The sequence below is a fragment of the Columba livia genome, chromosome 22 (genome assembly GCF_036013475.1).
Source record: "Columba livia isolate bColLiv1 breed racing homer chromosome 22, bColLiv1.pat.W.v2, whole genome shotgun sequence".
NCBI lineage: Eukaryota > Metazoa > Chordata > Aves > Columbiformes > Columbidae > Columba > Columba livia.
In genome coordinates this window covers 786496-801651 of record NC_088623.1, presented here as the reverse complement: position 1 = coordinate 801651, position 15156 = coordinate 786496, and the positions used below count along the sequence as shown (strand labels likewise).

The following is a 15156-nucleotide window of genomic DNA, read 5'->3' as shown; positions in this document are numbered from 1 at the left end:
CAAGGCAGAGCCCTCTGGGGAACAGCACTGAGGCGGACCCACTTCCCCTCTGCGTGACCAAGCGTCAGCCAAGAAAGCAGCAAGCTAAATTTCACAGGAACAGAAAATTAACATGTAAACACTCATTTGATCCAAGGTCGTACCTGTGCGATCGCCCCGAGGCTGGGACCTGGCAGCTTCCAAACTACTGTGACCAGGCCACATGCAACACCCCTCAAGGACCAGATGGACAAACATGGGGGCTCTCAGGGCCTTCTGACCAGGACACCTCTCACCACACAAAAGAAAACCCACACTAAGGTGGCAGCATGGAGCACCAGGGCAAAAATATGACCATCCATGTTTCTTCTAGCAAAGAGCCTGCTGGCTACTGCAAGGCTCAACTATTGCAGGAAAATGTTAACAAATAATAAACCAAATATTAACAAATGCAAAAGGCCAGTGACCAATGAAGACTGAACACCTACCCCTGGGATTGCCCCCAGGCTCAGGAACAGGATTACACCAAGAGGCTTGATCAGCATGGACTGCAGGAACCAAACAGGGAGTCAAACACAGGGGAGGAGCTTCCATGGCATGTTGTGATCTCCTTCTTCCTCAGTCACCTGCAGTGACGGGAGGGGGTGAGGTAAGGACACAGGACACACACAAAGGTGTACGTTCCCACAGCTAGAAATGGAACATACGTGACCTTTTTGCTGAGACCTAGCAGGTTTGCAGGGAAATAGTATTTATGACTTGTCTGTGTAACACCACCAAGGACCAAAAAGCTTTTGAAAAGCCTCTGAGATGATCCTGGAGACAATCACATGTGAATAACCTATTAAAACGTGAGTGTTTATTCCTTCAAGCAGACAGGCAGTGACAACGTACCTCTGGGACAGCCCAAGGCTCATAACCAGGATCCAGCTGAGAAGCTCCATCAACTCTGCCAGTGCCATGGCCTGGAGTCAAGCACAGACCAGAGAGGTTTCCAGGCTCACAGAGCAATACTCCTGCATTTCGGGTAAAAGAGGACATAAAGAAGAGAGAAACAATGCCCACCTATTGCAGAGAAATAGCCCTACTTAGGGAGAAAACTGGAGAAATGACTAAATATTCCAAATATTTGGGGGCTAAATTGGCCAATACAGGCAAAAGATTCTGAGTATTTGGGCAAAAAGTGGCCAAAAGAGGCAAAAACGTCCACATTTGGGAGCAAAACTGTTGGCAAAGGTGAAAACATCCCATAGTTGGGAACACAGCACCTCCATTAGGGGAAAAAATGGGCAAAAGCACCTGAATATATCGGGTAAAAAGAGCCAGAAAAACCAAAGCACCACTAGATTTGGATCAAAACTGGCCAAAAAGGGGTATAACATCCCCAGATTTGTGGTGAAATTGGACCACAAAGTCAAAGTACACCCAGATTTGGGTAAAAAACGGCCAAAAGTGGCCCAAACACGCCCAGATTTGGGTAGAAACTGGACTGCAAAGCCAAAGAACTCCCAGATCTAGGCAGAAACGACCCCAAAGGGCACAAATGTGCCCAGATTTAGCTCAAAACTGGCCCAAAGGGCCAAAGCAATCCCAGCTTTGATTTGAAACAGGCCCAAAGGCTCAAAGCGTGCCCTGGGATGGGGCCGTGTGGCACGAGGCTGGGGGGCAGGGAGGGCCCCACAGGGACTCAGTGCTGGTTTCTGCCCCTGGGCCACCACTCCCAGCCCCTGCTTGCCCAGAACTTGCCCCTGAAGCAGCCGCAGCCCCTCTCCCCTCCCTGCGGGGCGTCTGCCCCCTGCCCACACCCTGGTGCTGCCTGGCTCGCCCTGCCCGGCCCAGCCCGGCTGCTCTCCCGGCCCCAGCCCCAGCCCTGGCCCCACTGCTGCCCTGCTGAGCTGCTCGGGGCTGGGTGCTGCCCCTGCCCGCCCACCTGCTCCCTGCGCTCGGCTGGAGCAGCCTGGGCGTCCCGGGCTGGCAGGGGCACCAGGAGGAGGAGGAGGGTGAGGACCATGGCCCCCACGCTCGCACCATGATGCTGCTGCTGCCAAGACACAGCACAGCACGTCACCGTGGGGCTGTGACCTCATGGTCACATTGCAGTCACCACATCTGCACACTACTGCATGGCCTTGTTCTACACCAGCATGGAAGGAACACAAGTGGAGAAGGGTGCACCTATTTGGGAGGCAGCGCTGCCTATGGGAGTGCACAGGCTCTCACTTCTTGCTTCCCAGAAATCAATCAATCAATCAATCAATACCAAAAGCACCAACTTCAGGGGTCTTGTAACTATTTTTGTCAGGCAGCTCTCTAGGAAGAAACCAGCTTTACCTGCTGGTTTTACCACAGCTTCAATGCCTTTAAAGCCACCACTTCTTACCTCTGCTGCTCCAACACAGCCTCACAGCCCAGCAAAATCATAGTGCAGGCAGAAACCTTCACCATACAGAGAGGGAGAATCAGGAATACGTTACTCTCAAAAAACAGGCACTGTCAACCACTCTTGCTCTCGCTTACCAAATTCAGACAGTGTAAGAAAACAACAAGGAAGCGAGATTCTTATTTTATGGAGCCCATTATATGGACCATTCAACATCAAGTCCAACCAGAGTCTGAACCTCCGAATAAGAAATATCATCTTAAAATTTCAAGGAAAATGAAGGGCTTTGAAGTGGCAAGACCATCAAATGTTCGTAAAAGCACTGGATTCCGGGATTATTTCAAATGGACGAGGCAGTTTCAAATTTCACGAGGCCAACAAGAGTTTGTTTTTAATCGTGGCTTTGGCTGTTCTGCCCGCTGGTGCCCAGTGAGTGTTTCTGAGCAGCGATCCCAGCCGTGGCCGCAGGTTGCAGCTCTTCCTCCCGGGGCCTGTGGGCAGGCGGGCCGGCCGGCAGAGCTGCCCGTGGCTCTGGAAGGGCTCTCTGAGCTCTTCCTGCCAGAGGCAGCACTGGCTGCTGGTGCCCTGGGGCAGCTTGGTCCCTGCTGGGGCAGCTTTGCTGCCTCCTGGACTCTTCCTCCTCCTCTTCCTCCTCTCCAGCACCACAGGCGTCAGATGCTGTGTCCTCCCTCATCCAGGCTGCAATCTGTCCCCGTCACCACTGACCGTTTTCCTCACCTGCATCTCCAGGGCACTGAAGCCTTCCTGCTCCTCCTCCTCCTCTGTGCTGAGGGGTCACAGTCCGTGATCTCCACAACTGCCTGTGGAGATCATAGCGGCGCCGCGGGGATCTGCTCCGCTCCCTCTGCCTCAGCTGGGTCTGCTCCCGAGCAGCTTTGGGTGCAGAACGACACCGGGAGCTGTGGCTGGAGGGCCCTGGAGCTGCATCATCCCTTAGGGCTCGGTCAGACCGTGGAGGACTGGTTCTCCAGCTCCTCGTCCTCCTTGCTGAGCGATGCTGGTCTGTGATCTCCAGAAACCGGCTGCAGAGATCATAGTCCCGCCGTGGGGATCTGCTCCGATGTCTCATCCTTGGCCGGGTTTGCCCCTGAGCAGCTCTGGGGGCAGGAACAGACTGGGAGCTGCTGCTGGAGGGCACTGGAGGTGCTGGTGCAGACTGGGAGCTGCTGCTGGAGGGTATTGGAGCTGCCTCGTCCCTGTGAGTGGGGTCACAGCTCAGGGGACTGGTTCTCCCCCTCCTCCTGTCTGAGTGTTCGTAGTCCGCGGTCTCCACAACCCAACTGCGGAGATCGTTGCCCCAGTGCGGGGATCTGCTCCTGGGCCTCTCCCTGGCACCGTTCTCCTGGCAGGGGGCAGAAGGGCTGAATCCCCGCTCCTCTTTGCTGCTGTCCTCTCGTGCAGAGTGGAGCACACGGTCACGGGGATGACAGCGCAGCGGGCACGCAGCTTTCCTTCTGGACACCAGCCTGAGACAGCCGTGGAAGAAGCGACGCAAGCAGGAGCCCAGGGAGGAGCTGCTGTTGATCCTGCCTGGCCAGATGGGGCACGGCCAGCCCGCAGCTGCCTCCTGGGCTCCTGCCCGGCTTTGCTGGCTGGTGATGGCTGGTGCAGATGAGCTGCTGTCCTCTGGAGACTCCACCGTGCCTCCTGCCATGTCCTGCAAAGAGGGCTGTGAAAAGGTCCTGCCCTCCCCTCCTGACAGGACCCACCAGTGGGGAAACTCCAGAAGCTGTAAGAGCCCCCCAGACGCTCTCCTGGAGGCTGCAGGGGGGCCAAGGAGCACAAATGGAAGGGATCCAGCTGGATGCTGGGATAGGGATGCTGAACTCACCAAAGGTTTCTGTACAATAAGCAGAGAGAATTTAACTTACAAGAAGAGGGACTGAGACCTGGGGAAAGAAAGAGATAGAAGAAGCAGCTTCTAGGCTTGCATGTTCAAAGAACAGCCCTGCAGGGACTGACAAAGAAGGGCTGCTTTTCTCCTAAATCAGTTCCAGATACTGGCAGCCCTTGGGAACTGCCCAACAGATTTACAAGGAAATGTTCACAGAAGTACTGACAGGCCTGGCTGTGCTCCCCAGAGAGCAGGTGGTTGGCCAGAGGGTGGTGTACGTCAGGCACTGCAGGATGCAATTGAGGAAGCATGGGTTGCCCACGTTGTGCAGTCCCGCTCCAGCTCTCTGGTTGTGCTGCGAGGCCATGCAAATCTTCTCTAGGGGAAAGAAGATCCTCTGTGGTGGAGCCATTCCCTCAGCAACGACTGCCAAGAAACCACATTTGAAAAGAAATAATGTTGTTGCATGAAAGCGCATTTTAACAGTCAAGTTTTCTACAGGAGTACCCAGGACAACCAGCCCTAACCTCCAACAGAGATACGTTGGGGCAAGCCTAACACTGCCATTGCAATTTGCTGGTCAAGAAACAGTTTTGAAAAAGTGTGTTCCCCTGCTTACTTTGCCTCAAGTCCAACAAACCCACACTCGTTTCTGTGCCCCAGACAACCTTCCTTTCCCTCTAGAGTCTTGAATGGCATTAGCAGGTCAAGTCTTCCCTTTTCTTGATTGTAAGTTGATGAAAACAACCAAGTACCTGGCACAGAAGGTAACCCTACTGATGTCGGACCTTTCTGCGAGCAACGACATCTTTAAAACTCCTGTACAGAGCAGCTGGGAGTGAGGAAACACAACTTCCCCTGTCTAATTGAGAACACCTTGGTAAGTCTGGCTGCTCTCAGGAAGTGCCCCAGAATCCACTCTGGGTTGTCAGCACATCAGTATTCAGGAATTGAGCACCAGCCACGGCCGTTGACTTTGGGGATTCACAAAGTCCGAGGCTGCTGCTGCAGCTGCTGCTCACAGAGGTCATTCTCCATTGTGGCCATCGCTCCTCTCAGGAACACAGGGCTCTGGATGACAAAGGATGTCAGGATGTGCTCCAGAAAGAGAAGATGAGCGTCAATCCCGTCACCTGATTCCAAATAAAGAATTGCACCTCAACAAAATGATTAAAAAATACCCAAACTGAAACCCACAGAACAGCATCTGCCACCGAGAGTGTTTCAGTGGCAGTTTTAACTGCTGCAGAGCTGCAAGGCTGATGACCTTCCCATGACTCTCACGGGGCCCCAGTTCACAGCAGTTTCAAAGGCCTTTTGAAAGTCTCCAATGCACGTTACCTTCTGTGACGAGGACCTGCTGCTGAGCTGTTGCTGCTCCTGCCCCATCAGCACGTAGATATGGGTGGGCTCCTCACAGGGGCCTGCTGTCACCCGTGGGGAGGAGGGGACGGTCACCCAGCGTGGCGGTGGCATGGGCGAAAGGGGTGGGGTGAGGGGTCGGCGTACGTCATCGATGCCACGGGAGAGGGCCTGGCAGTGGCAGGTGTGGCAGCCAGAGTCATGGAGGAAGAAGAGGGTCCTGCCATAACCCAGGAGGAAGAGGTGCTGCTGGGCAGGCGGCAGCTTGTGGTGGCCGTGAGCAAAGGGGGATGGGATGGAGGCCACCAGCGCTGGCTGCTGACAGGGGCCCAGGCCCTGGAGGCTCAGCCCGTTGGTGTCTGGAGGGGGAAGCAGAGACGTTGTCATGGGCTGGGGACAAAGTGCCACCACCCTCCCCTCCCTTGGCGGTGCCGGGGGCTCACAGCTGAGACTGCGGCATCTTGCAGGGCCGGGTGCTGGTGGGGGCAGAGGGGGCAGAAGTGGCCCCAGGCGGCCTCGCTGTTCACAGCTCGTGGCGGCAGCAGCAGGTCTGGCCCCGGCTCAGCAGGTCGGGCAGCGTCAGGAGATGATGAGCAGGAGCTGTGGGGAGGCGGGGAGAGCGTCAGCCCTGGGACCCCCTGCTCTGAGGGGAGACCCCAGCCCCGCCACCCCCCTGCTCCACTCACCATCTCAGGCCAGACGTGGGATGGCGGCCACGTCCTCCCCTCCTCACCGTCCTCCAGGCGCTGTGGGGTCGCTTGTGCTGCGGGAGGGGACGTGGGTGAGATGAGAGCGAGCACCCCCACGGCAAACACGGCCCCCGCCATCATCACCACCCACCCCGTCCTCCACCTCAGCGTCACGTCCTCATCGCTGTCGGTCACGTGCTGGCGGCGATGGCGGCGAGAAGCCCAGTGGCCCATGGCTGCTGTGTGGTGGCACAGCCCAGGGACACTGACTCTGTGAGGCGGTGGCTCCCACAGAGACGGGGGGTCCAGAACACGGGCAAGGGGGGGAGGGCTGAAGAGAGGAGGCGGGGCCAGGGCCGGGGGCTGCTCAGCCCTGGGGCAGCCCCACGGGCGCCATGTCCCAGCTCAGCCCGGCCACCGGCAGAGCCGCCGCCTTCTCACTTCCACCTTTGCCAGCACAGGGCGGCAGGGCGGCCAGTCTCCTCCCCGAGGTGACGCTGCCCCGCATTGGTCCCTGGGCTGTCACTCTGCCCCGCTTTGGACCCACGACAGCGAACAGAACACGGCAAGAGAGAAAGAAGGAAAGAAGAGCAGAAGGAATGAAGGAGAGGGGAAGACAAGGGCAGAGAGCAGGACATAGAGGCAGAAAGAGACAAAAGACAGAGAACAGGTCAGGAAGATTATGAGGGAAAAAGACAGGGACGCAGATCAAGACAAAGAGATGGAGAAGAAGAAAGAGACAATGGCCTGAAGGGTAGAGAGGGACAGAAAAAAAAATGCACAGGGAGCAGGAAAGAGCAGCAATGAGGAGAGGAACAGTTGGATGACAAAGACTTGGAGAAAAGAGAAAGGGGTGACAGGGAGCAGAGCATAATAACAGAGGGGAAGAGAGCTACGTGGAAGCCAAAAAAACCCGACACAGAAGGAAAATGGAGAGGGCGGGGAAGGACTGGGACACAAAAGAGGGTGACACGACCCCCAGGGCCCAGGGCTCACCACAGTTCCCGCTCTCTGCACTGCCAGGCAAGTTGTGGAGTTCAGGCAACTCTGTCTCTGTGTTTCTGTCCTCCCTTTCTCTTCTGTAGCCCCAGCCGCTTGCCCATCCTCCACCTAGGAGAAGACACTGGTGTTTGACAGCTCTTACACCACGAGGCTTCCCAGACACACACCACGCAAACACACACTCTACGGCCGTACAGTAATTTTCCTCCCTGACACAGACCCTGCGGTGCACGTTTGTGATCTGCTCTGCTGAGGCGGCTCACAGGGACTCTTCCTCGCCCAGAGGGGCAGCTGTCTCTTGTGCAGCTGGAGCAGCAGCTGTGGGGATCCCCTCTACTTCATCCTCCAGCTGCCTTACCTTTTCCTGCTCTCTCCAGCTCCAGCCCCAGCAGCTCCTCTCCAAAGCCAGCAAGTGCCCACCTGCCCCTTTACACACCCCACCGGGAGAACAAGGCCAAAGCAGCCCACGCACACCTGAGCCAGATGCAGCAACAACAGCCCCAGGGCCCCAGTGCAGCCTCTGGCAGAGAACAAACCAGCAGCCACGATTCCCGCAGCTGCTTGGCTGGAGACCGCCTGCTGCAGGAGCTCCTGCACACCCCGCTCCTTCCCCGCACCCGTGCTGCTGGCACCTGCGTTAACGGAGGATGGAGCAGCCCCAGGCCCAGCTGCTGCTGCCAGGAGAGGCCGTGGGGTGGCCCGGAGCTGTGGGACAGGTCAGGGAGGTTTTGGGCTGGGACAGCTGCAGGGGGAGCGGGCTGGGGCAGCTCTGGGATTCGGGGTGCAGGTGCCTGTGCTCCTCAGGGGTGGATTTCTCCCTCCAGGGCCTGCAGCTTGCTGGTGGAGTTGTCGATGGCTGCCTGAGGGTGACAGTGTTAGTGGCTGGATCCTCTTCTAGGCATCCATTTCACAGATCACAGGCTACTTGAGACTGGCCAGGAGGTCACCTGAAGGGTGAGGTCACTTGGAGGGTGAGGTCACCTGGTCCCACCCCCTGCTCAAGCAGGGCCACCTGCAGCCGGTTGTCCACGATGGTGTTCACAGGGCTGTGGAACATCTCCAAGGAAGGAGACTCCACAAGCTCCCTGGGCACTCTCTGCCAGTGCGCGTCACTCACACAGCACCCTCTGCTGAGCTGCGTGAGATCTCTGTCAGCCCATCTCTCCAGTGTGCCCAGGTCCCTGCGGATGGCAGCACGACCCCCTGGCCTAAGTGCCACTCCTCCCAGTGTGGTGTCCTCCGCCAGCTTGCTGAGGGTGCACTCTGCCCCACCATCCCGACCACTTAAGGAAGATGTTAAACAGGATTGGACCCAGTATTGACCCCTGGGAGACACTGCCTGTAACTGGCCTGCAACCAGACTTGGTGCCACTGAGCAACACGCTCTGGACCGGGCCGTCAGCCAGTGTCAGTCTCACTTGCCGCTGGCTCATCCAGCCCATTTCAGTTCCAGGGACTCAACCTCCATATTTAAAACAAAAGAGACTGCAACATGGGCACATGCCATCACACAGCTCTCAAAATCCCATCACGTAAACTGCTCAGACTGGGTGCACTCACCAATTGCCCCAAAATCCACAGAGAAGAAAACACCCTGTAAAGGACACATTTTTAATTATGGGTTTGGCTTTTCTGCCTGCTGGTACGAAATGAGTGTTGTTTTGGGGAAGCGATCCCAAACATTGGACCCAGATTCAGGTTCTTCCTCAAGGGGCCTGTGGGCAGGCAGGCAGAGCTGTCCGTGTGTCTGGAGGGGCTCTCTGAGCTCTTCCTGGTCAGAGGCAGCACTGGCAGGAGGGATGGGGGAGCTGCTGGTGCCCTTGGTGCAGCTTGGTCCCTGCTAGAGGAAGTTTTAGTGCTTCCTGGATTCTTCCTCCTCCTCCTCCTCCTCTCTGACATTGCTGGGGTCAGATGCTGTGTTCCTTCCTCTCTCAGGTCACAATCTGCCCCCATCACTACTGCAGTGCCATGACTGTTTTCCTGATGTGTATCTCTTGGGCACCGAAGCCTTCCTCCTCCTCCTCCTTGCTGAGGGATCATAGTCTGTGGTGTCCACAAACCAGCTGTGGAGATCATGACCCCGCTGTGGGGATCTGCTCCGGTCTCTGTGCCTCAGCTGAGGTTTCTTCTGAGCAGCTGGGGGTACCGAAGCACACTGGGAGCTGGCATTGCGGGGAACTGGAGCTGCAACCTCCCTTGGGGCTCGGTCCCAACATGGAGAACTTATTCTCCACCTCCTCGTGCTCCTTGCCAGGCGATGCTGGTCCATGATCTCCATAAGCTGGCTGCGCAGATCATGGCCCTGCTGTGGGGACCTGCTCCGCTTCCTGTGCCTTGGCTGGGTTTGCTCCTGAGCAGCACTGGGGCGGGAGCACACTGAGAGCTGCGGTTGGAGGGCACTGCAGCTCTGTCACCCCTGTGAGTGGGGTCACAGCTCAGGGGACTGGTTCTCCCCCTCCTCCCATCTGAGTGTTCGTAGTCCGCGGTCTCCACAACACAGCTGCGGAGATTGTTGCCCCAGTGCGGGGATCTGCTCCTGGGCCTCTCCCTGGCACCGTCCTCCTGGCAGGGGGCAGAAGGGCTGAATCCCCGCTCCTCTTTGCTGCTGTCCTCTCGTGCAGAGTGGAGCACACGGTCACGGGGGTGACAGCGCAGCGGGCACGCGGCTTTCCTTCTGGACACCAGCCTTATGCTGCCACGGAAGAAGCGACGCAAGCAGGAGCCCAGGCAGGAGGCCGTGTTCAGCCTTCCTGGCCAGATGCAGGGTTTGTGACCAGGAAAACTACTGTGACCAGGCCACATGCAACACCCCTCAAGGACCAGATGGACAAACATGGGGGCTCTCAGGGCCTTCTGACCAGGACACCTCTCACACACACAAAAGAAAACCCACACTAAGGTGGCAGCATGGAGCACCAGGGCAAAAACGTGACCATCCATGTTTCTTCTAGCAAAGAGCCTGCTGGCTACTGCAAGGCTCAACTATTGCAGGAAAATGTTAACAAATAATAAACCAAATATTAACAAATGCAAAAGGCCAGTGACCAATGAAGACTGAACACCTACCCCTGGGATTGCCCCCAGGCTCAGGAACAGGATTACACCAAGAGGCTTGATCACCATGGACTGCAGGAACCAAACAGGGAGTCAAACACAGGGGAGGAGCTTCCATGGCATGTTGTGATCTCCTTCTTCCTCAGTCACCTGCAGTGACGGGAGGGGGTGAGGTAAGGACACAGGACACACACAAAGGTGTACGTTCCCACAGCTAGAAATGGAACATACGTGACCTTTTTGCTGAGACCTAGCAGGTTTGCAGGCAAATAGTATTTATGACTTGTCTGTGTAACACCACCAAGGACCAAAAAGCTTTTGAAAAGCCTCTGAGATGATCCTGGAGACAATCACATGTGAATAACCTATTAAAACGTGAGTGTTTATTCCTTCAAGCAGACAGGCAGTGACAACGTACCTCTGGGACAGCCCAAGGCTCATAACCAGGATCCAGCTGAGAAGCTCCATCAACTCTGCCAGTGCCATGGCCTGGAGTCAAGCACAGACCAGAGAGGTTTCCAGGCTCACAGAGCAATACTCCTGCATTTCGGGTAAAAGAGGACATAAAGAAGAGAGAAACAATGCCCATCTATTGCAGAGAAATAGCCCTACTTAGGGAGAAAACTGGAGAAATGACTAAATATTCCAAATATTTGGGGGCTAAATTGGCCAATACAGGCAAAAGATTCTGAGTATTTGGGCAAAAAGTGGCCAAAAGAGGCAAAAACGTCCACATTTGGGAGCAAAACTGTCGGCAAAGGTGAAAACATCCCATATTTGGGAACACAGCACTTCCATAACGGGAAAAAATGGGCAAAAGCACCTGAGTATATCGGGTAAAAAGAGACAGAAAAAACAAAGCACCACTAGATTTGGATCAAAACTGGCCAAAAAGGGGTATAACATCCCCAGATTTGGGGTGAAATTGGACCACAAAGTCAAAGTATGCCCAGATTTGGGTAAAAAATGGCCAAAAGTGGCCCAAACACGCCCAGATTTGGGTAGAAACTGGACTGCAAAGCCAAAGAACCACCAGATCTAGGCAGAAACGACCCCAAAGGGCACAAATGTGCCCAGATTTAGCTCAAAACTGGCCCAAAGGGCCAAAGCAATCCCAGCTTTGATTTGAAACAGGCCCAAAGGCTCAAAGCGTGCCCTGGGATGGGGCAGTGTGGCACGAGGCTGGGGGCAGCGAGGGCCCACAGGGACTCAGTGCTGGTTTCTGCCCCTGGGCCACCACTCCCAGCCCCTGCTTGCCCAGAACTTGCCCCTGAAGCAGCCGCAGCCCCTCTCCCCTCCCTGCGGGGCGTCTGCCCCCTGCCCACACCCTGGTGCTGCCTGGCTCGCCCTGCCCGGCCCAGCCCGGCTGCTCTCCCGGCCCCAGCCCCAGCCCTGGCCCCACTGCTGCCCTGCTGAGCTGCTCGGGGCTGGGTGCTGCCCCTGCCCGCCCACCTGCTCCCTGCGCTCGGCTGGAGCAGCCTGGGCGTCCCGGGCTGGCAGGGGCACCAGGAGGAGGAGGAGGGTGAGGACCATGGCCCCCACGCTCGCACCATGATGCTGCTGCTGCTTCTGCCAAGACACAGCACAGCACGTCACCGTTGGTCTGTGACCTCATGGTCACATTGCAGTCACCACATCTGCACACTACTGCATGGCCTTGTTCTACACCAGCATGGAAGGAACACAAGTGGAGAAGGGTGCACCTATTTGGGAGGCAGTGCTGCCTATGGGAGTGCACAGGCTCTCACTTCTTGCTTCCCAGAAATCAATCAATCAATCAATCAATCAATCCCAAAAGCACCAACTTCAAGGATCTTGTAACTATTTTTGTCAGGCAGCTCTCTAGGAAGAAACCAGCTTTACCTGCTGGATTTACCACAGCTTCAATGCCTTTAAAGCCACCACTTCTTACCTCTGCTGCTCCAACACAGACTCACAGCCCAGCAAAATCATAGTGCAGGCAGAAACCTTCACCATACAGAGAGGGAGAGTCAGGAATACATTACTCTCAAAAAACAGACACTGTCAACCACTCTTGCTCTCGCTTACCAAATTCAGACAGTGTAAGAAAACAACAAGGAAGCGAGCTTCTTATTTTATGGAGCCCATTATATGGACCATTCAACATCAAGTCCAACCCGAGTCTGAACCTCCGAATAAGAAATATCATCTTAAAATTTCTAGGAAAATGACGGGCTTTGAAGTGGCAAGACCATCAAATGTTCATAAAAGCACTGCCATGCAAGTCCACATCCCTGATCACAGACCACCTGCCCTGGTACCTAAGGCAGTGATGTTCTCAGCTGATTCGCAGCCACTGACATCTGGAAAACAGCACAAACTCTCATGTCCTTCAGTGCCAAACATGTAGTTTAGAACTGAAACAGGCAAGAAATCCACCTACAGCCAGTCTGGTTTCATTCGAGGACATGAGGACAAGTTGAGTTCACATTCACCAGGAGTCACAGCAGCTCCCACCCGTCCCTGCAGACCCCAACAGCGCTCCTGTGCAGGGTCCTGAGGAGCAGTAAGCACAGAACAAGAAACCTCCCTTCCAAAGAAGGCCCACAGCTGCCCTTCCAACAAGCTGCACAAGCAGCAGCTGAGAACAACCTCTGCTGTAGCTGCACCTGGCTCTGCTGTCTGCAGGAGACCAGCTCCTGAATGATCCCCAGCCCTACAGACACAGATCTTCCCCAGGGCAGGGATGAGCAAACACCAGAGTGCAGGGACACCTGGTCATTCAGTTCAAGCTGCTGGGGAGAAGGACAGAGGACTAGAGAGAGACAAATCAGACAAGAGAGAAGACAGAGGATCTGAGAGAGAAAGAAACACACAGGGGAAAGGATGGAGAGACGGAGAGATCAAGGCAGAAAGGGACAAGGAGCTGTGAAGAAACAGGGAGGAAGAAACAGCAGGGCTGATGAGCAGGAAAGAGGGATTGGGAGGGGGGAGGAGGAGAAGCAGGAAGGGGCTAGAGAAAGACAGGGAGGGGGATGTACAGATGGAGAGACAAAAAGAAAGTCTGAGAAATAAAGCAAAGTTCGGATCCAAATGAAGACACTGGAAAGGGGAAACATGCAGCAATGAGCTGGAGGGAGAGGAAAAGAGGGCTGAGGAGCAGGAAAGAGGAAGAGAAGAAAAAGAAAAGGCAGAGCCAGCTGGACAGGGGTGATATAGTGAGAAAGGATGGGACTGGGAACAGGCAAGGAAGACAGAAAGAAAAGCAGGACAGAAAGACATCAAGAAGGAAAAGGGGCAGTAATCTGGACAGAGATGGAGAAAGAAGAACAGGGAAAGGGAAGACAGGCAGAAAGACAGAAAGGGAGCAGGAGAGAGAAAGAACAATAAGGGTTGGGGGCAGGACAGAGATTGGGGAAAAAATCCTGGGGTGGGCACACAAGACGGAGAGGGAGTAAAAAAGAAGAGGGGCAGGAATAGGTGCAGGGAGCAGGACAGAGGGATACAGTGAGAAATGATGGGGCAGGGAGCAGGACAGAGCAACACAGCAGAATGACGACAAAGAGAAACCAGGGATGGTGAGAACCACAGAGGGGAGGAGACAGAGAGGGAGATACGAGAAACCCTGCACAGAGATGGAGAAGGGTGGGGGAAACGGTGAGGAAGCAGCAGAGGGACAGAGAGAGAAGAGATGAAGAGGAAGAAGGACACAGCAGGAAAGAGGAGGGAGCAGGGAGGGACTGGAGCACAAAACAGGATGAAATGACCCCGAGGGCCCAGGACTCACCACAGTTCCTGCTCTCTGCACTGCCAGGCAAGCTGTGGAGTTCAGGCACTTCTGTCTGTCTGTCTTTTCCTCCCCTCCTAGTCTGCAGCTCCAGTCGCTCGCCCATCCTGCACCTAAGAGAACACATCGGTGTTCTACAGCTCTTACACCACGAGGCTTCCCAGACACACACCACGCACACACACTATACGGCCGTGCTGTAATTTTCCTCACTGACACAGACCCTACGGTGCAGGTTCGTGATCTGCTCTGCTGAGGCTGCTCACAGGGACTCTTCCTCACCCAGAGGGGCAGCTGTCTCCTGTGCAGCTGCAGCAGCAGCTGTGGGGATCTCCTGCACTTCACCCTCCAGCTGCTTCTCCTTCTCCTGCTCTCTCCAGCTCCAGCCCCAGCAGCTCCTCTCCAGCAAGTGCCCCCTGCCCCCTCCCCCGCCCAGGAGAACAAGGCCAGAGCAGCCCACGCACACCTGAGCCAGAGGCAGCAACAACATCCCCAGGGCCCCAGACGGAGGAAAAAGGGCCCCAGGGCTGGGCCGGGCGCTGCTCAGCCTCGGGGCAGCTCCACGGGCGCCATGGCAAAACTCACCCTGGCCGCCTGCAGAGCAACCGCCTGCTCAGCCTGGGCTGCGCCACCATTGGTCGGGAGGGCTGTCAGTCTCCTCCCCTGAGCTGATCCTGCAGCTGATTGGCTATCTGGGCTGTGACTCTAACCTGGTTTGGGGCTCACCCTGCCCTGAGGTGATGCTCTCTCATTCCCTCCACAGTGTCCGCCTTCCCTGAGGCAAGGTTTCCTCTGCTTGGCTGGCTGGGTTTTCCCACTGCCCCCCCCACCAAGTGATTGGCCAGACCCTTGTCAATCATCCACGTGCTGCACTCCCACCAGGAGTGATTGGTGCAGCCAGCACAGCCCGCCCCGAACGCTGCCCAGTTTGTTCCACTGTCGCCAACTGTCCTGCAGCTCGCAAAGCTTGATTGGCTGCTTACATTTCAATCACATGAGTTACCCCGCCTCCTCCAATGTGATTGGCTGCGTTTCATCCACTGACTGGCCCCGGACTTCCGGGCGGTTGTTGCCAGGCAGCGAGCTC

The 15156-nt window shown here is 55.9% G+C and overlaps 2 long non-coding RNA genes across 8 annotated transcripts in view; both read right to left on the bottom strand.

The window, feature by feature from the left end:
- The window catches only part of LOC135576030 (uncharacterized), a 549349-nt gene that overhangs the window by 107606 nt on the left and 426587 nt on the right, over positions 1-15156 (bottom strand). The window lies entirely within an intron of this gene.
- Positions 7262-14187, bottom strand: LOC135576015 (uncharacterized). The gene is made up of 4 exons (XR_010467545.1): positions 14070-14187; positions 10740-10861; positions 10334-10471; positions 7262-7375 (listed from the first exon to the last, which is right to left on the bottom strand). It is a non-coding gene; the product is annotated as an uncharacterized LOC135576015 (long non-coding RNA).